Source organism: Schistocerca piceifrons, chromosome X (assembly GCF_021461385.2).
Source record: "Schistocerca piceifrons isolate TAMUIC-IGC-003096 chromosome X, iqSchPice1.1, whole genome shotgun sequence".
NCBI lineage: Eukaryota > Metazoa > Arthropoda > Insecta > Orthoptera > Acrididae > Schistocerca > Schistocerca piceifrons.
In genome coordinates this window covers 624,026,232-624,053,221 of record NC_060149.1, presented here as the reverse complement: position 1 = coordinate 624,053,221, position 26,990 = coordinate 624,026,232, and the positions used below count along the sequence as shown (strand labels likewise).

Sequence of the window (26,990 nt, the reverse complement as noted above, 5' to 3'; positions counted from 1 at the left end):
ACATCAAGCCACTGCGAGCAGTGGAACAAAAAGGGTAGAGAATACTTTGTATGTCTTCATCTGAAATGAGACCATCTTCACTAATCATAAGTCTAAAGTTTTCCATTTCTATATATGAAGGTAGTATCTGTTCTCGAAAGAACAGATACCATTGATGACCGTGCAGCTTCTATAGAATGAAATGATAATTAAATCGACACCCTAGCTGCAAACAGGCATTGATATACATCATTGGGAACATGTGGAAAATGTGTGCCCCGACTGGGACTCGAACCCGAGATCTCCAGCTTACATGGCACATGCTCTATCCATCTGAGCCACCGAGGGCACAGAGTATAGTGCGCCTGCAGGGACTAATCCAGTGCACGCTCTCCGTGAGACCCGCATTCCCAACATGTCCACAACACAACATTTTTAGAACGCCTAAAGGGTGTATATCAACGCCTGTTTGCAGCTAGGGTGTCGATTTAATTATCATTTCCCAGTTCTTCCAAGACATGAAGCTTTCTCCCTTTCTTCACTCTATGTACAATAGTGTAGTATTTGCCAGTAAAAATGAACATGTCTGCAAAATTTTAAAATTCTTTGGAAAAATAATGTTTTTTTTTTAGTTGGAGGAGTGGATGATGCCCACTTTACAAAAAGAAATCAGGTGTCCTGCAGGTGGTGCCAAACTTCTGTTACAGCCTTAGCACAGGGTACAATTAAATAACACGAATTCACAGTATTCTAAGTTATGTTCTCACTTCACGGTCATTAAAATAAATCATCTAATTCATCCAACAGTAAACATTATTACAATGTGTACCGTGAATTATATTTCTTCATGGAAAGATTAAGAAATCAAACTTTCCCAAAATAATTGTTCAGTAGATAATAAACAAATTAGGCTAATCAGAATTAAAAATTTGCATTGTAGGAAAGAGACAAGACTAATATCTTTCGATATTAATAATTTGTACACTAATGCACCAGTTCAACAACTGTAAAAATCATGGAGAAAAACCTGTGTGTTTATAAAAAAGACATAATACGTAGATCAACAAATTAAAGATGTTCTGTGGTTAGTAAAAGTGGTTTACATCGACTGTGATGAGAAATTGCTCCAGCGACAGAAGGCCTTGCAACGGGTGATCTCTTAGCAGGCATTCTAGTAGAAATTTTTATAAATTCAGAAGAAGGAAACTATTTAAGATTTATGCTTCTACAGAATTAGGCATTCAGTACTACTCGAGATGTATGGATTATATGTTTATTTTATACAATGGTATTAAAGATATAGTGGACCATCTCTTTGAAATATTTAATAATCGTCACGAGCAAATTAGTTTCACTTTCGAATTGCACAATGAAATCGTGAGCTACATTTTTGGATCTCAAGTTGATCGTAATAAATGATAACATATGTTTTAATATTTTCTGAAAGAAGCAAGCGCCATTCAAATCGCACTATGATTCTACACATGTGAAGTCTCTGAAGACAGATTTCTTTCATTCAGTTATTCATTGCTCTGTAGTTGTAACTTTATTACCAATTAAAGAAAGAAATTAATGTAATTAAGTCACTGGCATGTAATACCGTTTATGAACCCTCATTAGTGGAAAAAGTTTTGAATTCAGAATTAATAAAAACTCAGTTCTCTAGGTAACTGTCAAAATGGGGATAATCATAAAGAGAAACTGATTTCTGTACCTTATTTAGCAGACGTATCGTATAGGATCCACTGTTACATGTTGTATGTGCCCAGCGTTCTGTATTGGACTTACAGGTAGGATCTTTAACGTGAAGTGCATGGAACACTTGTTAGGAAAGGGGGATGACAGTGTTCATAACTCCATTTCCGCAATCGGGACAACGCGAAATGCGTAGACGGAATGTTGACTCTACATAGAAAGAAAAAAGGGTGAAATGTTCAGGTGCTGGAAGAACTCGAAAACTTGGGACACATTATTTGCCAAGATGGTCTCATGTTAAAAGAACTACTTCAGTTCAGAAACAACGCTTTTAATTTGTTTCTCGCAGCAGTATGATGTTTCGACTCATGTTACATTTCACTTCTATTTCTGAGACGTTGTTTTTCCGTTACCTAGCGTACACCGTATTTACTTACCGATTGCACGCCAGACCGGCACTGTAGTCTGGTTTATCAGGTTTTACACAAACAGTAATCTGCTTTTTTGTGTCTTGATATCCTGTCATAATCCTGCTACAGTACGTTCTTTATTATTTTCCATCAGTACATATTTCTATAATTAAATGTTTGTTGATTTTGTCTTATGTATTGTCAGAGTCATTCTTTTACTTATTTTATTCGCTTTATATTTTCTTTTATAATTTCCAGGCTTTCAGAGCATGTAAAACTTATTCTATTTAAATCTGCATGCTTTACTGAGTATTACTGCTTCAGTTACGTATGTAATAGGTTGACTTTTACTTGGCATCGTAACTAGTTGCCACACGTTTAATTTAATGTTGGTTTTTACATAAAAAAATAAGTTGTACCTGTGGAGTAATTCTTGCTGGTTTTACTAAAGGACGTAATCTACGATCTCTGCTGTATGACTTGAGCGTTTCAGCTCTTCATGTATGCTAGTAACGTAAGTTGCGTAAATACCTTATGTATTCCATCTGTTACCATTCACTGTTGTGGTTTTCGTTTTATAGTATGTTTAAAACATCCTAGGTGACTTTATATATTCTGAAAAATATACTTTTAGTGGTACTGAAACCCAGTCAAGGGGATTACAAAGTCTTCAACAAGATAAGGCATCCATACTTTTCATATTTCCTCCATAAACTCCGTCACTCTTTCTACATCACTCACAAAAAATACATAATTAAATAATAATTTCACAGAGACTACTTTTACGTCACCAAGCAGTTGTATCAAAAGTAAAGAAAATTCTAGAAAAACAATTTTTATGAAATGAATCTTTTTACTTATAGTTTGGGATGAGATTTTACATGAATACACTACAAATCCAAGCTCAGTTTGGTAGAATCACAAAAATTATTATGGGTTTTAGGTAAAATATTATGTATCCGAAAGTGATTCAGATAATGAACTGAGATTTTTACACTATACTTATAATATCAGTAAAAATCTGTGTATGGAGTATGAAGAAGAGTGAATAAATTTAATACTGTTTCTTTAGATTAATAGGGAGTGTGAAAATACTTGTCGATCGTATGCGAGGCAGGTTCGCTATTCAAGTGTACAACGGCAGCTACGAAATCGAGCGAGCAAAAAACATCTGTCCTTTCCGGCTACAGAATAATACAAGTTTTTAAGATCACCTACCTCACTATAAGGAATGAACGCCTGGAATAGTATGCTACGTTACAACAGAAAGTGGTTCACGTCTGGACCATTACGTGTCTCTTCCCGCCTGTCAATACTACAGAGCATTCGCTACGATAAACACTGAAATATAGTATTAACGTCACCATCAGAAACATAGCATTTGTCTACTCGCTACACGCAATCGCCGTATATCGGCCTGTTGTTGCGATCCATAACAGGATTATGCCTTTGACAATATCACAAAGCCAGCCACCGCAACCATGAAGGGTGGTTATTAGGTCCACTGCCGCCAATGTCCCTTGTAGCATACACGCGAGAGAGTGAATTTCGTTTCTTGCTTCGTCCACAGCCTGTGACACAAAGGCTGCTTTGACAGCAACGTTCCCGTGATGAGATCTGGCGACGAAATGACATTACGTACGCTCGAGGTACTGCTATTTTTCAGGATACTTTTTCTCTTTAGGCAAGTCCTGTTAATCATAAAGAATAGAGCAGGAATATCAGATGAAAGAATGCACAATACACTACTGATCACAACAGAAACATTGCAAAAACCGTAACAATAAGATTTGCTCACCATATCGATGAATATAGTTCAGATATGTGAAAGTAAGTTCGTCTGAGCACTCCTTTTCAAAAAACTGAAGAAAAATTAACGTACGACACATTGAGATAATGCCTCGTAATGTACAGTCCATAATGCCTCCTCCATAAAAATCGGCATGTACGTCAGCAGAAGTTTGTTGCTTCTTTTTTTGCTCTTTTTGTAAGTTGTCGCTAGAGCTCTTATTCTATTTTTAGTTGCGAAATAAATTTATTGATGAACAGTCGACATTCTCCAAGCATGATTTGCTTTATATCCTGCAGCGATACGTGTGTTATGTGGCAGGAAGCAGGTAATGAGAGACAACAACAGTTATGTGAAAAGTATTTACTCAACTCTGTGAGTTGCTGAATTCACGAGCTGTCAGATTCATAGTAGGTCCAGGATGTTCCATTTCGTAGCCACTTCATAATACTGGAGTCACTGATAGAGAGAGGCTGTATACTCAGGGGTGGCGTTCTCCATAGAGAAGAAAGTTGTCAGCCTCCGGTGGCCTCTTACGCACGTCGATATAGTCGCTGCCTGCGCCAAGGATATGTAGCGGCCGCCCATTGGATGCCACATTTGCTGTGTGGCTGCCTCTCGTGGCGGTACTAGTAATATTTGGTGGCAACCTATAAACTATGTACTGCCATACCACTGTGATGTCTGTGGCAAACGACACCACAATTTCCTTTCAGACATATAAATCGTATTTAAGTGATATTTAAAAGCGCAGTTTTTACACCTAATTTTGCAAGTAGCCCGTAGTATTCTATAAATTAAATAGATGGATGAAATTATGACACGCGGAAACGATATGCAATCTACTTAATTATTCAATGAAACAAAAACTTCACAAAGGAAATTAGTATGCAAATTGCGATTTAAATCAATTAATCCAGTCAACCAAGGAAAATAGAGGAAAGAATTTGTGTAGTCGTCAATTGTTGTACAGTGGTGGAGGAAGAGTAACGAAAAACATACTAAAAATCGTGAGCGGTGATGCGTGGGCGTGGGCGTGAGGGTGGGGTTGGAGGGAGAGGGTGTGTTTAAAGACTTTACTTTACGTTCTTTTAACATCTCGAAATGCGCGGCTTCTATTGAAGATATTTCCCAGTAGAAAATTAAACGATATTAAATTTCCTCCGAAAAAGATATTAATAAATTTTTCCCCTTGGACTAGTGGTTTCCGCATTTCAAGGGATGGAAATATCGTTAATTATTAAAAATAGTATTTCAATTGCATACAGTTCAGGTTTATTGTTCAATGAAGGAGGTTAAGAACTATTTAACATGTGTACCACATTAAAGTGCAGGAGAAACGTACGAAGGGATAAACTGTTCCCGGACTTTAACAGTTGGCAGATCTATTAAGAATGGAACTGCATGACCACAGTCTGACGACCTGCCTTCCCTTAAATAAATACTGCAACACACCCACCCCAACCCAGTAACCCCTCCCCCCCCCCCCCTCCTGCCACTTTGTCGCACCGCCAGAACACAATTTACCTATGATTGCGGTTATACTGCAGTTAGATATGATTAATATTTGTTGTTAATCAACTTCATTTCAGAATATATTTGCATCTTGCACCATTAAAACACATCTGCGGTGTTTCCATCCCCTGCACCGCGGAAATTATTAGTGCTAGAGAAGGAATAGGTCGGACATTTTTGTAGAAAATTTAATATCGTTCGAGTTTTTCACTGCTACACATTCTCGCCAGAAGTTGCAGTTTTGGAGATATTTAAAAAAGTGGCCTTTATTCGCTCACCCACTCCCACACTCCCACCCCTCTGATCAGGAAATTTGTATGTTGTTCCCAACACTTCCTCCTACCAATTTGCAACTACAAAAAATTTTTCCCTACAGTCGACCCTTTATGGTCTCTGTTGGCTAGGCTAAAGAACATCTGGAGATATCAGCACTTATACACATTTCAGCATTCTGATAATGTCTCGTTAATAACAGGAGAGATAAAACACACTTCAAGTACTGGGACGTTTGCGAACTTAAGCCTAACGGAAACACTAATACGCATTTCATTTTGTGATAGTGCGGTAGGAATTGAGTAACAAATAAAGCCTTGAAAATTATCATGCTTTCATTATACAGGAATCCAACATGCCACACGTCTATAACGGTTGCTCGAAGCAGGAAACATAAATTAAGCTAACAAGGCACACTTTTAAAACGTCATTTATTAGAATCCTTTATCAATTATATGACAGATTACACCAATAGTAAGGACAAACTCCCGTTCCAGATGGGCAAAGGAGAGTTGAGGTACAAGAATCTCTGAAGGTTCTCAATTAAGTGACAGTAATAGGAGGAACGGTTGGTAATAGTAATACAGGGAAAGGAAAGTATATCAAAACAATGGTACTACACACACACAAACTGACACACCACACACACACACGCGCGCGCGCACACACACACACACACACACACACACACACACACACACGCAACACACACAACACACACAGGATAGCTACACTGGTTCAAAATGAGCCAAGATATCTCATCCTTGAATTTGAATTAAAGTTATTTCATATCATTGCTTCATCTATGGACTCGCACATGGCGCGTTACACGTGTTTCTTCAGAAAAAATAATCTCTCTGATCGCCATAATTTTTAGATGGATGGGAAACGAAACCCCTTTTGTAGTGTTCAGAGAGGGGAAAGAGACACAATGGAATCACTCGAAATCTACGTAGTTCGTCACACAAAGAAAGCAACACAAAACTGCATAATTAATTCAGCAGGCTACATCGGTATAAATGGCAAAACCGGTTCTGTAGTGCGTTGAGGATTACGAAGGGCACACTGGAAACATTTATTCGACCTGTTACATACTGTATCTTGCTTACTCACGACACACGTGATTAGCCACAAAAACAAAGTATCACAAAACTGAGAACTTAAATCAGCAGTCTACATAGCAATAAAAAGAAAAACACTTCTACAACATTTTAAAGAGGGAAAAGGAGACACCGTAAGTAAACCTATTCCTCCTGAAGCACCTGTAAGTGATCCAGAACCCACATGATTCGTGGCACAAGGACCCGCCAAACTGAACTATTACGGCAGCATTCATATCAAAATAATCGGGAAACATTGTTCCTCAGACAATCTGTACCTACAAGAGCAGCATGGTTGCGGATTCGCTTCCTTTGTCTCTCAGTAAATGACAGGCCACCTTGACCACTCTTTGGTCACCCCTCACTACCTGTCTCATTATAGCCCAAAGAGGTTCCTCAGATACAGTTATTTCCAGTCTTGGTTGAATAATGCACAGCAGATTCCCTGCTCAACGACTGTGAGTGCAAAAACGCAAAACAAAGGTAGTGAAGCTTTGAGAGTTTCATGACAAAAGGGCCCACTGTTCTCATATGTAAACAAACTGGCCACTTTCCAGAGCCTCATTTAATGACCTTATGTAAACAAACCACTCACTTGGGCCCTTGTTTTGTTGATTTACTAAAAATTTGTGACCGATAACTGTCATTATAATATAAGTTAATAGACTGTAACTGGCATTATAATTAGCATAATTCATGGCCAAGATGGTCACCGAGTAGCGCACTTGTTCTTATGTTTACCCAGGTGTTGCTTAGTGGTCAAATGCTTTTAGCCTAAACTGATAACTGTTATCATAGACATGGAACGATTCACGTTAATCTATCGGGACACATGAGCCTTCGACTGTCCTGCTTCCATTCTTTCTATGTCCGCCTGCCGCTGTGGCCGAGCGGTTCTAGGTGCTTCAGTCCACAACCGTGGACTGCTACGGTCGCAGGTTCGAATCCTGCCACGGGCATGGATGTGTGTGATGTCCTTAAGTCAGTTAGGTTAGCACCATTTGAAACATTTTTCCTATGTCCCTCTACCGCTGGGAGCCTTGCTGGCGTCTACTCTGTGCCACAGAGCTCCGCCTGTGACTGTGTAAACAGAGATTGTACATTGTGAACACCCTGCAAACACCATCCCGTTTGATTGGTGCCCTGACCTCATCGTTGGCATGGTTGTTCCTTGGGTGGAATGCTATCTTCCGTGCGGAATACGAACGTACGGACATTTGTTGACAGTTTGTTTGATTATGTAGTGAATTAGACACAGGACGGGGAAACAGTGATTTGTTGCTTTAATTTTGAAGACCAGTGTATTTCAGTTAGTACAAAATCACGTTGAATATATGCACTGGCTATCTGAGTTAGCTGCTTAATGGTGATTCGTCCGAGTAAGAAACGACTGCATTGAATAGACTGTAATTCAATCCAGGTAGTCAGGAAGCCAAAATTTTCGTCCCGTGTGGGGCACCGGTGCTACGAGAAAATCGTATCACAGCCGTATGTGGAGTTAAGTGGACAGCTGAACTCTACGAAAGAATTAGAGACTGGAATGTGGATCTCATCCCGAAATCTTTTAGGGCAAAAGAGTCCCTAGTAAAGTTGTTGATCCATACTGGAGTTACACCATATCTTGGATTCAAATCTGTAGAGAGTAACTGTGGTTAGAGAGTCGGCAAAATTTTGAAGGTTCGTGTCACCATAAAGAAACTTTAGCTTCTGATTTGATAGAAATGTTTGAGACAACGTGTTTTCGCAAGTGTCCTGTATATGACGTTAATCTTAAAAAATATGATCCGGAAACTTATAAAGAAACAGATCAGAATACATGTACAATGCAACAGTTGTATGACAAATTAGGTCTTGACGAGAACACCCAAGATTTTACGGGACACGCATTAGCATTGTACAGAGATGATGATTATTTGCATTGTAGCGCAATCGAAACAATTCGCAGGATTAAATTGTATAGTGATTCCTTGTCCCGATATGGAAGATCTCGGTATCTGCACCCTATGTACGGTCTTGGAGAGGTACCTCGTGGGTTCACTCGATTTAGTGCAATATACGGCGGTACGTATGTGCTTGAAAAGAAACTCAATAAAATTGTTTTGGAAGATGTCCACGTTTTTAGCGTACGATCAGGGGAAGAAGTCGCACATTGTAAAAAAGTGTATTGCGGATCGTCGTATGTCCCCGACAAGGTGAAAACAGACGGGCCAAGACACTCGCTGTACCTGTCTCATGGATCATCATACCAAATACAAGGGATGATCTATCAACACAGATACATATATGTGTCTCTTGTTTCACTCATCAGGTAACAGCCAAGTGTTAGTTCACTGCTACGGTTTCAATCACCGTTGATATGCCAACCCGAAGCAGAAATCAGACCTTTTCAGGATTTTCTTGGTCTTATATATCATAAATTTGCCGGTGTAAGCGGTTACTACGAGTCAACAGACGTGGGGAGTGTGTGGTGAAGGTACTCACGCCTCCAGAGAGCGCCGCACCTCAATCGATAAGCCGCGTTCGAAACACTCGTAGCGCACCAGCTCCATGGGTTGTTAGTACGAACTATAGGGGGGTCCGTCGGGGGATACAGCTGTCAACCCATCGGCATCACGTATGTGGATAGCGATTGGTCGATGCCTCGATAAGTACGAGGACACAGAGCTATGGCGGACAATTATCTTCAGAGCGCCGAGTCGTGTACAGTCTCAAGTTACCGCCGAGTCTACATGGTGCAGTGTTCGTCCGTCGTCTCCGAGACTTGGGCGCCGTAGGCATCGTGGCCTAGCTCTGGACTCTACGTAGGCATCTATCAGAAGCACAGTGGCAGGACTTCAGTGTTTTAGAAGAGTTACAATAATCTCAAAGACCTCATTCTGTTGGATGTTTCCCAAGAAGGAGCATCACTTAAGTTGCGTATGTCTTCATATTTGTGAAATGTCATTTTATTACTAATTGTTGGCAATCATTCTGATGGAAGGTAACCCACACTGCCCTCCTGCATTCCGAACAGAGTGAAATGCAGATATTTATTTGCAGATCATACGATGCCACTACAAATTTTGGAACAACTTGTCTGGATTTGGTGGACATTTTCTGCCGAGCTGCAGGTGTAGATTTAGATTCTTCAGAAGTTAAGCTTGATCTTGGTGATGAGAAACAGTAAGTACTTTCGAACTGGTGCTCATATTTGTGTGAACGTTACTCACTGCACATACCTGATTAAAAGTAATTCAAATTTTCGTATTGTACGCATTTTAACCGCTTAGCCCTTGTTGTACCGTTTGTAATAGTTTACAATGTATGAATGTCGGTGGCAGGTGTAGGTCTTATGCAGCTACGAGATTGCCGTCCTGTATTCTGTTCATGTGGTACTGAAAACCATTCTAGCCTGTGAAAGTGCATTTAGACAGTATAAAATAAAATATTTCTAGGCAATAGAAGGAAGATTGTTCTGTAATGGTTGTTAAGTTATTGCCTGTAGGAACATATGTTTGTGGAGAGACGTCTTTGAAACGTATTACTTCAGTTAAGGCATAAACAACACAGATCATAAAGACGCACGACGTAGTTTTGTTTTATTGCACTACTTAAAGTGGAAGTAAAATTTTGTCAACGTAAAAACAGTGGTCTGTGAGCTTCATACTAGTTTAGTATCCGTATGATCATAGGAGACCATATTTAACACTGATTACGCCAAGTAAAGAAGTTACGATGATGATGGAAGCTATAGAAATGACTTAAAATTTGTGTCACGGCCAGGGCTCGACTCCTTGTCTTCTCGTTCACTAAACAGGAATGCTCACCATTACTTCACCGGAGCACGGTGGTCAACTTCACTGCATGAACCCCCAAAGTCGAATGCCCTCCCCAACACACATTCAGTTCATATCTTTAGCTTATTTTCCGTTAGACAGAAATGCTGGCCATTACTCCACCGCAGCACTATGGTCAACATTTCTGCTCGAAGTACCAAAGTCGAATGTCCACCCCAACATTAATTTTAATTCATTTCTTCACCTTCCATCATTATTGTAGATTTTTATTTTAGTTAAAAAAAAAAACCTCATGTATGGCCACAGAGCATTACTCCGTCTTTTATTACAGGTTGATTCTGGTTTCACGGGACTTGATCTCTTCGTAGCGATATAGTGCCATCAATTCGTTGTTTGCTCAAGCTTCCGAACTCCTCAAATTCTCCATGTAAGGCACGTGTCAGGGTTCGAATTCTGGTTCGGCTCTAAATTTTCATAACGTAATTTCAGGTTTTAGCATGAGCACATGTAACTATTGGTGGAAGTATATTTTAACTTTTAATATCTCTTCATTCTTTGCCAATAACGATATGTGACTGTTTCGACTTAAAGAGATACTCAGACCTTTTAGTCGCATCATTTAAAAATGGCACATGCCACTCCTAACTACTGGTGAAAAATAATTCGATAATTAATGTCTCGGCCATCCTAATTTAGGTTTTCCGTGATTTCCTTAAATCGCTCCAGGCAAATTCCGGGATGGTTCCTTTAAAATGGCACGGCCGACTTCCTTCCCCGTCCTTCCCTAATCCGATGAGACCGATGACCTCGCTGTCTGGTCTCCTCCCCCAAACTACCCAATTAAAGTCTCTTCGTGTTCAGTCAACAACGAAATGCGTGGAGTTCGATTCCCAGTCATCACTGTACTCTTCGATAACTGGAATTTGACCGTACTTACACAACAATCGTACTAGTTGCTGGTTTCGAATCACCATCAAACACATACATTACGTCATTTCATTTCATAATGAAACCATATTTAACATCTTTCGTGGTTAATTAACCGGGACAACAGTTTTATAATATTTGTCCTGACGCAGTAAAAAAATTTTCGTCACGTAGTTTAAAGTTAAGATTTGCTGATATTGGGCACAAATGTATTATATAACGATTTTTTAAAGATAGTCAGGAATGACGATCAGTGCTGTGGTTGAATTTCCGTGGGGCTCAAGTGTTTTGCTTAGTTAGTATTGGGTCTCAATCCATATCAAGAAGAGCAGAGTTCATCATGTCATTTAAAGTTTAAACAGATGCGCAGCTTCATGCTCAGCAATAACTTTCATTTTTGATGTCACTTCGTGTTAGATAATAAGTGCGATTCGCAGTTTTCGAACCTATCATAGTCCAACGTGGCATTACTAGCGATGCTGTATTGATGGTGAAGTTTCGACAGAACGATTGAAGCTGTTAATCATGGATTTTGGGGTTAATTAGTCCATTATTCGGTTTATGCGTAAGCTCTCGCATAGTGAACTATGGTTAATAGGTGGTTGGAAAACTTTCCAGAGAGTAAAAATACTTTAGGTAAACATAGAACAAGGAAGAGCAGATACTCTTGAACATTTCTCATTCGCAAAAAGTTTGGTTTTGAGCAAGGACAACGGAATAATTCATGTGATAGAGTTGGGGGTATTATTGTGTCAGACATTAACGAGAGTGGTAATGGTGAGAAATGTCACTTATTGTAGTAAATTAGAGTTTACAGACTTTATGGGCTGTCTCAGGCATTCCGTCATATTTGTAATATTTTAGTATTATTTACACCTGGATTTTATTGCCCCACAGAGCAGTGTTTTCTTCTGGTAACTTGTGGTAACCATTTTGTATGGTCAATCGACTGTACCAGATCCAGATTAGAGGACCTGCAAGACAGTTAAACTATGTGAGATGCATGAAAATGCTGCGAATTTCAGTACAGGTCATTCGGATACTTTTGAGCATGATAGTGCATTTCAAATGTGAGTGAGTGTAAGTGTGTGATTTTGTGCATGTTCTCTGGTCACGTGTTCAACAATCTTATAGTGTCTGACAATCCCCTATTTATCGGCAATTATATTATGCTTTAATCATATGAGTGGTGGCAGTTATGTGCGAATTTCTCATAGGTAGCATCCCTGTTCAACAATCAGGTATCCTACCTTGGTTTACTGGACTGTCGCACTGTATGTTAGTGACTATCGAAAACCTAAATTTGTAATAATGATGGCGGGTTAGAGTAAACCTATTTCCAGGATTCAACATTCAGAAACTTAATTTGTGTTAGTTGTGCCATCCAGTGCATTGTGAATAACTTTGTAGGGTGGAGGAATTTCCTGTACGTATTTTCGGCAGTGTGTGCTGCACCCTTTCATAGCTGAGTAATGAGAAAAATTTTGAGGGAGTTTCCACTAAAAATTTTGATGTATGTGTAAACACCATGTATGGTGCATCATCTACCTCGTTGGACAAGAAAATGCATGCGAAGTTACATATGTTCATATGCCCCACAATGTTATCCGAAATGATTATAAAATGTAAATGAGCTTTAAAAAAATTGTACTTGTTTCGAACAAAGTATCTCAGTCAGTAGTGTAATTCCACTAACAAATACGAGTGCGCCTCCATTATGGGCATACTGTAGCCTAAAACGACTAAACATCTGTGCATCCAGAGGAACTACCCAAATATGTGATCAGTTTCCTTTACATAAAAAGATCATGAGAGAGTTAGATATCTTTGATAATTCCTAAATTATTTACCAGATATACCATAATTTTTATCTCTATTTTGTACGGAGATACGTAGAATTGACTATAAACTATAGAGATACGTTTTCCTTCGGTATATGCATTAATGACTAAATAGATAACTAGAAACTTTTTTCACAAAACTACTACATTATCTCCCATGGCAGCCTAAAATAAATGTGGTTATTTTTTGTGATACAAGTGAGTATCTTCCATACACTGAGCAACAGAATTAAATTACCACTTTCTTGAAACCACATAAGTTTAGCCCATCCCAGTGCACAAGACTGAAATTAGGCTAGAAGGTGCGTACAACCTTTCTCTGTAATGGTGCAAAAACGTGGCGCCATGCGACCTCATCCTTTGACTTGACGACGCTTCACACAGCAAAGAAGGTCAGATCTCAGAAGTTGATGTGAGGGGTAAAATGAGTTAATAATGTCACGTTGGCACCAAATTTCACTACAACTCTGCCCAACGTCACTGTGAACGTGTCACACGATAGGAAGATTATCATAGGACCTCTTTCCCACGTTTTACCCCTTCTTTTGACGCCTTTGCGATGGAGGCCAGAACCACGACGCACAGAGTGGAAATCACGCGTTTTTGTTATGAGTGGCCGAGGAAAACATTTCAGACACACCGCCGCTCTGAATCGAAACGGAAAGGCCTGAGGGGATGGCATCAAGGGCGTCTATGAAACCATTCCTTTTCTTGGGACGCTGATTCCCACAAACGCTGTGGGGACAAAAACGACATTTCGCAGTGCGGTGAGCAAGAGGACGATGTCCTTGACAAACTATGGCACCAAATGTTATCAAGACCGTCTTCCTGTTGCCTACTGAACTTCGAACTGTCATTTTCGACTGCGGAATGTTTAAGACTAAACGTCCCAAGAAAAGACGTGATTTCATTAGCACAGTTTATGCCACCCTCTGAGGCCATTTTGTTTCGATTCAGGGTGGTAGTGTGTCTGAATTGTTTACCTCGGCCACTCGTGAGAGAACTGTGTCATTTCAACGCTGGCCGTTGCTGTTCTGGCCTTCATTACAGATGTGTCAAAAGAAGGGGTGAAATTAACGTAAGATTAGCTGCGACAAACTTCCTACTCTGTGACACGTCCACTGTGGAATTAGCAAAACTGTGATGAGATTTGGTGCAAATCTAATATCGTTAACCCACTTTACACGTCACATGATCTTCTGAGCTATGACCTATTTTTCGCATGTGTCGGCATCTTACTGGTTGAAGCGTCGTCGTGCCCGAACGTGACGTCGCAGGGCGCAATGCTTTTGTACCATTACAGAAAAAGGTTTTAGGTACCTTTGAGAAAAATATCTAACTTATTCATGGGAATATATATATATATATATATATATATATATATATATATATATATATATATATATATATATCAAGGGAATTAAAGTGGGTTATGTATATACAGGGTGTTTCAAAAATGAGCGGTATATTTGAAACGGCAATAAAAACTAAACGAGCAACGATAGAAATACACCGTTTGTTGCAATATGCTTGGGACAACAGTACATTTTCAGGCGGACAAACTTTCGAAATTACAGTAGTTACAATATTCAACAACAGATGGCGCTGCAAGTGATGTGAAAGATATAGAAGACAACGCAGTCTGTGGGTGCGCCATTCTGTACGTCGTCTTTCTGCTGTAAGCGTGTGCTGTTCACAACGTGCAAGTGTGCTGTAGACAACATGGTTTATTCCTTAGAACAGAGGATTTTTCTGGTGTTGGAATTCCACCGCCTAGAACACAGTGTTGTTGCAACAAGACGAAGTTTTCAACGGAGGTTTAATGTAACCAAAGGACCGAAAAGCGATACAATAAAGGATCTGTTTGAAAAATTTCAATGGACTGGGAACGTGACGGACGAACGTGCTGGAAAGGTAGGGCGACTGCATACGGCAACCACAGAGGGCAACGCGCAGATAGTGCAGCAGGTGATCCAACAGCGGCCTCGGGTTTCCGTTCGCCATGTTGCAGCTGCGGTCCAAATGACGCCAACGTCCACGTATCGTCTCATGCGCCAGAGTTTACACCTCTATCCATACAAAATTCATACGCCGCAACCCCTCAGCGCCGCTACCATTGCTGCACGAGAGACATTCGCTAACGATATAGTGCACAGGATTGATGACGGCGATATGCATGTGGGCAGCATTTGGTTTACTGACGAAGCTTATTTTTACCTGGACGGCTTCGTCAATAAGCAGAACTGGCGCATATGGGGAACCGAAAAGCCTCATGTTGCAGTCCCATCGTCCCTGCATCCTCAAAAAGTACTGGTCTGGGCCGCCATTTCTTCCAAAGGAATCATTGGCCCAATTTTCAGATCCGAAACGATTACTGCATCACGCTATCTGGACATTCTTCGTGAATTTGTGGCGGTACAAACTGCCTTAGACGACACTGCGAACACCTCGTGGTTTATGCAAGATGGTGCCCGGCCACATCGCACGGCCGGCGTCTTTAATTTCCTGAATGAATATTTCGATGATCGTGTGATTGCTTTGGGCTATCCGAAACATACAGGAGGCGGCGTGGATTGGCCTCCCTATTCGCCAGACATGAACCCCTGTGACTTCTTTCTGTGGGGACACTTGAAAGACCAGGTGTACCGCCGGAATCCAGAAACAATTGAACAGCTGAAGCAGTACATCTCATCTGCATGTGAAGCCATTCCGCCAGACACTTTGTCAAAGGTTTCGGGTAATTTCATTCAGAGACTACGCCATATCATTGTTACGCATGGTGGATATGTGGAAAATATCGTACCATAGAGCTTCCCAGACCGCAGCGCCATCTGTTGTTGAAAATTGTAACTACTGTAATTTCGAAAGTTTGTCTGCCTGAAAATGTACTGTTGTCCCAAGCATATTGCAACAAACGATGTATTTCTATCGCTGCTCGTTTAGTTTTTATTGCCGTTTCAAATATACCGGTCATTTCTGAAACACCCTGTATGTTGCTAGGGAATTAAAGTATCACTTTTTCGGAACCCCGCAATTGTGTCCCATTCCTATGCGTAAGTTTGAAATATGTCTCAGAGGTACCTAGAATCTTCTTCTGTTATTGTATAAAAGCATGGCGCACTGCGACGTCACGTTCGGGCTCGACGACGCTTCAACTAGTAAGATATCGACATATGCCACAAATGGGCCAGACATCAGAAGATGATGAGACGTGTAAAGTGGGTTATGCGTTAAACTGAAACATGAAGCAGGTGATACTGCGTCCCAAACAGATTACATTGAGGTAGGAACCAATAGTCGGAAACGCATATCTATTGTGATATAGACGTACAGAGCATACACCACATAACAGCAACGTAGCTCATAGCAATTCTTCAGATGACCACCAGTCTCAATGCATATATTGTGGCAGTGAACACAGTTCTTCCGGGTGTGTCTGTTGTACACTGGAACAGGAAGCAGGTGATAAACAGCGTCCATCCCTGGCCACCAATCAGACATACAATACACAATTTAGCTCATATCAAATGTGCCATGTGACGACTGCTTCCATCAAAATTGCGCATTAACCTGTGCCACACGTATATCGCTACCCCTAGAGTCCGTTGTCCATTGTATCAGACAGCTTATGGTGTGTCTATTGTGAGGTGTGTTACTCTCTACAGTCCATGAGACGTAGTCAAAGACGGAACATTACTCATCACAGGAGTTTGCGGACATTCGTTTAATGTATGGTGCAGCAGTATGCAGTGCCCATAAGAGCATCACGAATGTCCTGAGAATTCTTGCACGACAGGTGTCATCCTAAGTGGGAGAAGTTAATGTCCATGGATACCAACTTACGAGAGATGGTGTCGTTCACGCCACAGAGAGCCGACCAAGGCTCTTGCTGAAGACACGTCCGAACACCACACTTGGAGGAGATGCTATCGGATGCTGTGGCCGACGACCCAGCAATAAGACCATCAGATTAAGAGATCAGTATCCACTTCTTTCAGTGGATTATCCACTGCAGTGCTCTACTGCTGAACTTGAAACAGTCTTTACTGTTCATGGATGAGGCCTCATTCACCAGTGATGGTGTTTACAACATTTACAACAGCCACATCTGGAGTGACGGCAAGCCACACTAAATCCACACCAGTAATCACCAATAACAACTCTCTGTCAACGTATAGGTGGGAATTGTCGTTGATCACCTAGGACGACCTTGTTTCCTGCCTGCACATTTGACTAGTCTACGTTAGCTGGCGATCCTGGAAATTTTGCTGCCACAATTCTTTGAGGATGAACCCCCTGTCTTCCCTGAAAGGATGTTGTTTTAAGACGATGATGCAGCGGCCCACTTTGATATTCTTGTCTGCGAGAACCTGAACACAATATATCCTGGTAGTTGGCTGTCCCACAACCAGCACAATCGCCGGAGCTCATATATTTGGACATTTTGCTCTGAGGTTATATCAAGATGTTGGGGTATGGAAACCCCATAGAAACGGATGAATGACTGTTTCCTAGGATCCAAGCTGACTGTATCCTTATACAATGGACACCAGCGATCTTTGAGATAGTGTGGCAGAAATTCATATGTCGTTGCCATACATGCATTGAGACTGATGGTCGTCAATTCGAGCAATTACTATGAGCTACCTTGTTGTCATGTGGTGTGCACTGTGTCTAGCCATAGCACAATAAATATACATTTCCACCCATTGGTTCCCTACCTCATTATAGTTAATTGTTGATCCACTATCACCTGTTCGCGTTTGTCCGAAATGTTTGAGCCTGTATATAGCTGACACAACGTTAGAGGTTCTTTTTCATGTAATTGTTTTAATGCAGTTATCACTTTTTCTCTTTCACAATAGATGTGCTACTTTAAAATAGAAGACAAATAAAAATATATACATGTAAGCACTAATAATAATGGGTTGGCTACTAAAAGGGAAAAAAACTTATAGACAAGCCACACACACACACACACACACACACACACACACACACACACACACACACACACACACACACACCTCCTCAAACTTATTCTCATAGTACAAAAATTCACGTACACAGTTTACGTCCAAATACAAAGTACAACACACGTGAGAACAATGAGTCTCGATCCCATTTGCACATTTGAACTATTTGTTTTCATGGCACGATAGATTGATTTTAAGTTGCAAAACAGTTCTTGCGATTGATTACTCACTTGTCACAATATATGCAGAGAAGAAGAATCCACACCAGGTCGCAGCCACGCAAGGTCTTCATCAATCGTGAAAGCCAGTGAGGCTACATGATGCACACTCATAGCCCACCTTTCGGTAGCGCCTGCTTCTTTAAGGTACGTATACATTTGTATTAAATACCCACATCAAACTCCATAATCTTTGACCCATTCGCCTTGTCTTTTATCAAGTCAATAACCTTCTTGGTTTGAGGTGCAATAGCACAAGGATTATTGACCACTATTCGGACATGCTGAATTCTTAAGGATTGTACCTAATTGCTTAATGTGGACTGCAGCAGATGAGCCAGTCTGTATCCATGTAAAGTAACATTCGATTAATGATGTCTGGCTTTCCAAACTCTTCGTGAAATTGGTACAGTTGGAGCTCGGAAATGTCCAATACACACACACCTACATAAATTGGTCTCAGAGAAGCTTATAGATTTGCTGTTATTCTCCTAGAGTGAGAAACATTACTGCTTATGTGCCAAGAACATGTCGCACTTAATTCTGCCCAACAGACGAATCACAATATTCCACAATATCATCTCCCTAGATGCCTCATTACTTCCACTACAAGTGAAGGTCTAGAAAAGCATCTGATTGAATGCTCTACCCAATGAACTGTTTGTGTGGACGTTCCCACTAAATAAAACAAATTTCTGAAGTTCAAGGTAGAAATTCTTGAACCTCTACAAGCAGGAGCGTTATACCATTATCGTATTCACTGACTTCAAACGCCTACCCGCTACTGCAGCGCGCTGTGAGAGAGACGCCACTGCATCACATAGAACACTCACAGAGAGGCATATACAATGTCGAGTTGCATGCTCATCTGTTTCAAGTCGCAAACCTTTCATATCATACGTTGGGGAAAAACTTCGAAGACGGTTGCTCTCTGAGCTTGTGAGTAAACGAGAATTACGCTCTCATTTAAGCATATCGCCGAATGAGTCACCCTTCAGGAATTGTGAAACGAACCCTGTCATCCAGGACTGTGTGCCACAAAGAGCGTAGATTCGCCACGAGATGGGGAAGTTCATAGGCGTCTATAATGATGTAGTGTGCGAGTGAGACAGAGGAGAACCTACATCATAGGGATACCCCGTAGAAGCCGTTTGTTGTCAGAGAGACATAGCAGTGTTAAAAATGGGTGACCTAAGATCGGCCATAAACGAAAACATTTATGAAAACAGTTTAATTTCGTAGCAATGCAGGGAACGAAGCCACAGTAATTTTAATCTACCATCCTACAAAAAATTTCATGGTGGCTCCAATAAAACTTGAATATTGATCATATCTATAGTAGTTTAGGATGTACTGTTAAAGTGAAGTTAGCAAGTTTTGTAACAAAGACTTCAATGATAAAATATTAACGCTTCGATCGATCTTAACGATAGACATTTCATATAGAAGCGCATCATTAAAATGACAAATGTAAATATCAACTCTGTCACTTTATTTGTTTACAAGATATAGTAAATTCAAATTACCAGTATTTGCAGTTAAGCATCATATCATCATTTCCCGGGAGGCAACGTAAGACATTGTATGAGTATTCAAGATGCTCTAATGGCTGAGACGACAGAGGCTGTTAGCAACCTATCCGTTAGGATAGGTAAAGGGGAGAAATGAGTGGATACAATAAAGGAATAAGTAGAATCCGGCATTAAAATTGAAAATAGTGAAGTTAAAAAGCGAATCAATGAAATAAAAAGCGAATTGAATCCTTTAGTTGCACATCAAACCTCTTCGTTGATCAGCGTTCCGTGGATTAACTCAGGATCAGGAAAATGTTTTGGAGATGACGAGAAATATCACCCAGTAAATTTTCTAGCAGCATGCAGGGTACATTTGGATGGTGAGACGCAATCGTGGGCATATATACACGGTGATAAGTTCACTACCTACGAAATATTTGAAAGCAGTTTCCTAAACAAGGTCTGGAGTGAAGCGAAGCAAACTCGACTCCAGAATGCGTTTCTGAACGGGCCAACATTTAAATACGGGAACGGATCGATGCGAGAACTTTGTAAAAGGGAACTTGCGAGATTAATGCAGTCCGCAGCTCGTGGTCGTGCGGCAGCGTTCTCGCTTCCACCGCCAGGGTTCCCGGGTTCGATTCCCGGCGGGGTCAGGGATTTTCTCTGCCTCGTGATGACTGGGTGTTGTGTGATGTCCTTAGGTTAGTTAGGTTTACGTAGTTATAGGTTCTAGGGGACTGATGACCATAGATGTTAAGTCCCATAGTGCTCAGAGCCATTTGAACCATTTTTAGATTAATGCATATGAAACGTCCACTGAAATTACGACGTTGAAAAGGCGGTTACAGGAAAATTTGCAGTGGGTTCTAGTGCACAGTCCTAGGAACTCAACATATGAATTTTTGGACGTAGTAGAAAAATTAGAACTGACACCGCAACGAAAACACCAGTTTTGATAAAGGAAACGGTAACAGGAAAACATCCAATGATAAATTTCAAAGGGGTAATGGGAACGGATATTTTCGTGACAGGGACCAACACCAAGAACGTAGATTTGAGGGACCGACAGCTGGCGAAATGAACCAGCCTAATGGGGGATCGGGAAACTAAGTTTCGCAGCATCTCAGGTTCGGAGATGGCAAAATAGACCGGCGATGAATAGAACGCGAGTAAACGGAAATGCGATATGTGTTGATAAATCGACAGAAAGGCGTGAGAATATTGAAGTGAAATTATTAAGAGGTGAGAATGAAATAGGTAAATTTTCAAATCATATCGTACGAAAAGTCCTAATCCTAAGATAATAAAAGATAACGATAAAGGCTATGATGACGGTTTAGGAATAAATGATTTGTTTTATGAATGTGAGACGAAAGAGTGTGTGAATGTTAATACAATGAAATATTGTACGTGCCAAGAGGAGGCTGAGGTGGAGCTGATTTTGGTGGAGATGGATGGTATAGAAAATTCTAAAGAGGTACTAATCAGCGGTTAGGTAATGATATTTCAGGTAATATTGCCACTGCGAAAGCTGTTAAAGAAGTTAATAAGGGCGGCGTAGCATTGGTCTCGTAAGATGTTGATGAATTTGTTTGTGTGAGCCGTGCACGGCTCGTGTTCATGAAGTTTATTGTTTGTCATCTTTTATTACTGTGCTGCCGCCTCGTTTTCTTCTTCCACTTACTGGCGTCACTAACTTCCTACCTTACTTACCCGTGAGCGGCAGCAGCAGCGTGTATCGATAAGTGCAATGTCCTACAATCTGTGAAGCGACCGATAGTATTTCCGGGTCGTCGTGTGTCTGGCAGTCAGTTCGGGACGGACAAGCAGTGCAGTCGAGACGCAGCAGCAGTGAAGTCGGGCGACGGAGCGCCGTCGAGGGGCCGACAGCCAGTGTTCGCCGACCGCTGGCGACACGCATAAACTGTCCGACGGAGGGAGATTGGAGTGGGACGACTGTTGGTTGGTCGTTCGGTTGGTCGTCTCATCGGTCGACGTATACTTGGTCCTTTCACAGTTTGCGGGCCTGGGCAGTTGGTCGGTTGGCGTGGAGCAGCGAGAAAATCTCCGAGGCGCGTAGTTGGTGGGTCCCACTGGCGGCTTCTACGCGGTGTTGGAGTGTGTGGTGGTGTTCCTTTTGATACGAGGTTCTTGGTTCACCGATCCTGCACATGAAAGTTGAATTTTGACGTAATCTACCAGCAAGTCACGACCGTTCACATTGTGTCGTTTGGAGTTCATTGTCTGCTGTTGGGATATTCCTGCGAGCAACAACATGTGTATTCAAGTTGGCAAATTTTAGCTACCCTCCAGTGGAGTTTAACTGTAATTGGTTATTTGAATTGAAGTGCACCAGCGGAATCTTGTGCCTTGTGACCGTTAACGTTCCGGTTACCTGTCCTGGACGTTGACGTATTTTCCTCCTCGTGTTGTCGCTGTCCAGCACGGTGTGTAGTTTGACAGCTCAATGCGTAATTAGTTGTGGGCGCCAATACCTTCAACGTTGTTCAATTGAACTCCCTGTTGTGCGCTCGTCGGGTGAATCAGAGGTTATCTTGTCGGTGGGTCCGTTGACTGTCTGTCTGTTGGGTTGTCGTCGGATCGACAATGGTTGGGCCGACTGCCTGTCTCACCTAGGCGAGCGTTAGTGTTTGAATTCCAGGCCGACCCTCGGAACTTCTGAGCGCTCTTGGGTGTAACGCCTTTTCTTTTTTGTTCTTGTTGTTTGTACTTGCATGTCTTCTAGCCGATTTTTAGATTAAGGTTGTTATGCCCTTAAGGCGTCAGATGGTTTGGGCCTTCAGTCTAATTTAAGAACTGTTTTACGTGAAGCCTTCGGCATTTTTAAAATTAATGTTATTGATTCTTAAGTGTTGGGCCTTCAGTGGATTTTGAATTTAAGTTGTTTTGCTCTCATAGTGTTAGGTTTTTTGGTCCTTCAGCCTAATTAAGGAACTGTTTTAAGATGAGGCTTTGCCTTTTAAATTTCTGATTTTGGTTGAGCTTTAAGTTATTGCCTTTCAGCCGTTTTTAATTTAAAGTGGTCTTGCTATTAAGACATGAGAGTGTACAGCGGATTCAGCCGCTAAATAAGTTTCAAAACTTAAGCTCTGTTTTTTTTTTTCCTGGGTCTTGTAATGTATGATCAAATAAAAGGTCGTATGTTCGAGTGTAACTGACCGCCGCTTATTTTGCCCCTTTCCACAAGTTAAACTACCTGTCCTATCCTGTGGGTTTAGCAGGGAGTTTCGGTGTGTATCGCGGATTTTGGTGAATTATTTTCGAAGGAAGGTAGTCATGGTGTCTTATGTGCAGGAGTTACGAAAGTTGAAGCTGCTGGTAGTGATACTTCAGCAGAAGGAATGTGTGTGTATCTTTCTACTAATGGAGGTGAACTTAAAAGTCTGGATTGATCAGTGGATCTTGAATGTTTGTTTGAGAATGAATGTGGATCTGAATTTGACGTGCAATCTGCTATTAATGTGGCGCAGGAGCGTGTAGGAAAGGAAAAGGTATAATGCTCAGGTTTAAATCAAAACACAGCGAAATTTAATGTTACTGTTGATTCTGAAATTCCACGACGCTGCAGCTATAATTTATTTGATGTAACGGCAGGGGATGGTGAAGCAATGAGCGGTTCTTATATTGGTGATTTGTCGACGGATGTAAATGAGGTTTTATGTAGCGAGTTGTATGATGTATCAGCGGCTATTGAAAGTGCTATTTGTGAAGATGTTTGTAATGACGTGAAAGTAAAAATTAATGCTTTATTTCATGACAATGATGTCGGCACTAATGTCGATAATTTTAAGGGAGAATACAGTGAGTTTGATTCTGATATAGAAAGTGATATTTGGACAGAATGGTATCTTAAGGAGGAATGAGACTTTACTGTAACTGACTGGCGATGGTACGGTAGAACATTACGATCGTTATTGCCTCGTTTGTTGACTCGAGAGAAGTTTAAGATAGCGAGAGGTCCAGAAGGGAGAAAAAATAAAATTAGAGCGAAAGAAGCATTTCATGAATTATTTTGGGACGAGTACGAAATTGAGGAGTGGATCGAACAGGATATGTGTACTCTAGAGATGGAAGAGATGGGACGAGACATAGATAATTATTTACTGAGGGAGCAGTGTTTAGAGCGAAAAGAAATGATTAATGTACAGCCTATCATTGAAATTAAAGTAAATCATGAGAAAGTAGACACGATACTCGATTCTGGAAGTAATGTGTCGGCAGTGTTGGAAGGTTTTGTACATAGGGTAAAGAACAAGAAATTAGTATTACGACCTGTAAAAGGTGTAAAAATTAAAACGGCAGTTGGCGGTTCAAGTAAGCCGGTAAGGCAAGAAGTACTCTTGGAGTTCAAGTGCGAGGAGAATCATTTTAATATAGGATGCTTTGTAGTGAATGGACTTGTAAAAGATGCGGTGCTGGGAACAGATTTCTTATGTAAATATGAAACTTCGCTTCACTGTATGGGAAGGTGTTTGGATTTTGAAGTTGAGGGTGAAAAAAGGAAATTAAAATTTAAGAATCTTTTGACGGGTGACAACCAGATTGCGCTCACCGTAATTACTCACGATTGGGATGAGGAAAACAGTATGTGTTACAAGCGAAAGGAAACGGTAGAAGCATTGGAGGGTATATCGGAGGTAGAGAAAAAGGAGTAATGTGAATTGTTGTGCCGTTATGAGGACATATTTTCTGATCGTCCCGGTAAAGTAACAGACTTCCAATTCTCCATTAAAGTGCAAGCCTTACATAATTACTATTGCTGATCGGGAAGCCGTCTGGGACAGGTTAAGTCAAATGCTAGAATGGGATATTATAGAGCAATGTAGGAGCGATTACTGTAATCCCATAGTAATTGTAAAGATAAAAGACAAATCGGTTAGAATCGTGTTACAAGCGCGTAAGATAAATAAGGTAATTGTGAGAGAACTCTACCAGCCTCGTAATATGGAGGAATTGCTACAAAACTTCAGGAACATAAAATTGATGTCAAGTGTTGACTTGACTTCAGGATTTTAGCACATCCCATTGGGAGAAGAAAGCAGACGTTACACAGCTTTCTTATTGGAAGGACGAAGCAACCAGCTTAAGGTTGTACCGTTCGACCTCATGATTTCAGTGACAGTATTTGTGAAAGCGTTGAGCCATGTCTTACGAGAACGATTAATGAGCAAGTTGGTGATCTATGTGGATGACATTTTAATAGCGACTGCATCCTCGTACAAACACCGTAAATCGCTGTAGGAAGTGCTTGTGACTTTAACACGAGAAGGGATGACGTTAAAGGTTGCCAAATTCGAATTTGTCCGAGCGGAAATTCAGCTTCTAGGACACACTCTTACATTTGAGGGAATTTTACCGAATACCGAGAAATTAAAATCAATCCTGGATTGTAAGAGGCCAACCAACAGAGAGAAATTAAAATCATACATAGGATTATGTAGGTTTTATCGAAAATTCTTGCGGGATCGATTAATGAATAACCCAAATTTACGTAAATTATTAAAGAAAAACGCATCATGGAAATGGACCGAGGAATGTGAAAAGGAATTACAGAACATAAAGGATAAACTGTGTGTGAGCAAGATGCTCTATCATGCCCACATGCCACCTCTGTTCTGTTGGTCGTCGGACAGTTCAGATTATGGGATAGGTCACGAAATCTTCCAAGAAAAACAAATCTACGGGTAGATACAACACCGGAGTGTGGCTTTCGCTAGCCGCATGCTCAACAAACACGAACGCGGAAACAGTAAATCAGAATAGGAGCTGCTGGCAATCATGTATGGATTCAGAAATTTCCGAATGTATTTGGAAGTTAGAGGGTAATAGTGCTATCCTAGCGTAAGGCTCTTAGCTTTCTGCAAAACTGTAGAATACTAAACGACCGCCTGATGCGCTGGGCAATGGTCCTGCAACAATTTAGTTACCAGATACGCTACATTAAAGGGACCGAGAATTGTATTGCCGATGCTCTGTCGCGGTTGCCTGTTGGAGAAGACAATGAAGGGGAGGAGACAAAGAACGAATTTCAGTTGCTGTACATGAAAGGAGTACCGGTGGAAAAGGAAATTCGTGCGGTCTGCAGGGATATGTGGACAGCGCAAAATGATGTCCCTGAACTGAAGAACATCAAAATCGATTTTGAAAGCAAGGGCTACGAAAAAATACCCCGCTACTTCAAGATCCAAAAAGCAAGGGCTACGAAAAAATACCCCGCTACTTCAAGATCCAAAAAGGTGTACTGTTCCGCAGAAGAGTCCAGAAGACGGATGATTGAAGACTGTGCTTCCCAGACAAATATGTCGAACAGCTGACAGATTACGTACAATGTAATTCAAGGGTCTAGAAGTGCACGGAACTTATAGAGCAATACATCCGCATTAATAACCCCGCCATACGGGTACGTGCACAGCTGGCTGCCTGTGAACGATGTCACTGAGTAAAATATTGCACTACAACTGAACAAGGGGAAATGCAAAGTATAATACTGACCAAGGTAGGAGAGATGTTGTTGGTTGACAATTTTGACCCACTGCCACAGGACGTAGCGGTATGAAGCACATATTTGTTGTTGTGAACCTCTTTTCAAAATTTATTAAACTTTATTTGATACGGAAAGCTAACATCAAGACACTGTTAACCAAATTAGAAAAGGATTTCTTTAAAAATATAATCAAACCAGAAAGTCTGTTTTCTGACAACGGATTTCAGTTCATATCAAACGTTTGGAACAAATTTATGAACGACCAGGATACAAAACACATTAAAATATTCGTGTACCACCTGGCGAGTAATCCTTGCGAGCGATATATGAGAGAAGTTGGACGACTGTGTCTGACTTGCGCGAGTGATAGACACTCAAAGTGGGTGGAATACGTAGTTCATTTAAGGAAGTTCTAAACAGCGTGAAAAGTAGCGTAACTGATATTCGGCCTTGGAGGTGATGACGGGAG

At 40.9% G+C, this 26,990-nt stretch overlaps 1 pseudogene; it reads left to right on the top strand.

Annotated features, from left to right (window-relative positions):
- The first annotated feature begins 6,158 nt into the window (after window positions 1–6,158).
- Window positions 6,159–9,927, top strand: LOC124722559 (annotated as a pseudogene).
- The last annotated feature ends 17,063 nt before the right edge of the window (window positions 9,928–26,990 follow it).